The 1,834-nt window shown below is 40.2% G+C and overlaps 1 protein-coding gene across 1 annotated transcript in view; it reads left to right on the top strand.

Moving 5' to 3' along the window:
- ZNF25 (zinc finger protein 25) overlaps window positions 1–1,834 on the top strand; it is a 42,269-nt gene that overhangs the window by 15,452 nt on the left and 24,983 nt on the right. The gene's annotated exons all lie outside the window — the stretch shown is intronic.

Raw genomic sequence — 1,834 nt, 5'->3', positions numbered from 1 at the left:
AGGGTAGAGATGCTAAAGCAAATGGAAGAAATGCGAAGGTACAAGAGATGAACAGAAAATTTCAAAGGTCAGCTCGAGAAGACAAGGTTAAATAGTACAATGAAATGTGCAAAGATCTGGAGTCAGAAAACCAAAAGGGAAGAACACAGAATACCAGAAAGAATACCTGTGCTTTATTGACTACGCAAAGGTCTTCAATTGAGTGGATCATGACAAGCTATGGAAAACATTGCGTAGTATGAATATTCCAGAACACTTAATTGTGCTCATGAGGAATCTGTACATGGACCAAGAGGCAGTTGTTTGAACAGAACATGGGAACACTGAATAGTTTAAAAGTAAGAAAGGTGTGCTACAGGGTTGTATTCTTTCACCATACTTATTCAACCTGTATGCTGAGCAAATAATCTGAGAAACTGGATTATATGATTAAAACGTGGCATCAGGGTAGGAGGAAGACTCATAAACAACCTGCGATATGCAGATGATACAACCTTGCTTGCGGAAAGTGAAGAGGACTTAAAGTGCTTACTGATGAAAATCAAAGAGCACAGCCTTTGGTATGGATTACAGCTCAATGTAAAGAAAACAAAAATCCTCACCATTGGACCAATAAACAACATTCATATCAATGGAGAAAAGATTGAAGTTGTCAGGGACTTTATTCTTCTTAGATCTTCTATCAACACTCATGGAAGCAGTAGTCAAGAAGTCAAACGTATTGCATTAGGCAAAACTGCTGCGCAAGACCTTTTTAAAGTGTTGAAGAACAAAGATGTCAGCTTGAGGACTAAGGTGCGCCTGGCCTAAACCATGGTATGTTCAATAATCTCAGATGCATATGAAAGCTGGACAGTGAATAAGGAAGACCATAGAAGAATTGATGCTTTTGAGTTATGGTGTTGGAGGAGAATATTGAAAATACCATTGACTGTGAAAAGAACCAACAGATCAGTGTTGGAAGAAGTGCAGCCAGAGTGCTCCTTGGAGGCCAGGATGGCCAAACTTCATCTCTCATACTTTGGACATATTGTCAGGAGGTACTAGTCACTGGAGAAGGATATCATGTTTGGTAAGGTGGAGGGTCAGCATAAAAGAGGAAGACCCCCTAGAGAGATAGATTGGCATCAGTGTGCTCAAGCGTGGCAACAATTGTGAGGTTGGCCCAGAACCAAGCAGCTTTTTTGTTCTGTTGTGCATAGGGTCACTATGAGTCGGTACCACTCGATGGCATCTAACAACAACAACATTGTGTAGTACATATCTCTAAGCTGGTTTTTGCTCTGAATCTTGGCTGTGAAATACGCATATAGCCTGTTAGTTCTGCAGTGCTGTGGGGTTCACTGTGGTGATTTGCCCTTTTCTCCAGAGCCTGCAGCCTATGTTGCCTTTTGATAATTTTGTTTAGATTGTTTTTGTTTTAGCATTGTGTATTTTTTAGTTTTTATCTTAACCACAGCAAAATGTACTGTTTTTAGTTGTTCATATCTATGAGTTTTGATAAACACATAGTCGCCATAGTCACATATAGAACAAGTATATCATCTGAAAATTCCCACATTTCTCCCTTTGTAGTTGTAAAAATGGCATGGAGGCAGTGTCTAATCTCCTCTGAATCAGCAGGGGGAAACATCAGCACAAGGTCCATTTCAATTCTAATTCTAACGCATCCCTCTCACTCTTCTGTCTACTGCTCTGCTGGTTCTGTGATCTATTGCATTGGACACAGAACTCACGGACAGTATTCACAATTACGGGGTTTATTTAGGGAAGTGAGCAGGCTGCAATTCTGCACTCAGAAATGTTCAGGATACAGGATACAGTTTTTTGGTCT

Source organism: Chrysochloris asiatica, unplaced genomic scaffold (assembly GCF_000296735.1).
Source record: "Chrysochloris asiatica unplaced genomic scaffold, ChrAsi1.0 scaffold00357, whole genome shotgun sequence".
Classification (NCBI taxonomy): domain Eukaryota; kingdom Metazoa; phylum Chordata; class Mammalia; order Afrosoricida; family Chrysochloridae; genus Chrysochloris; species Chrysochloris asiatica.
This window is presented reverse-complemented; position numbering and strand designations above follow the sequence as displayed.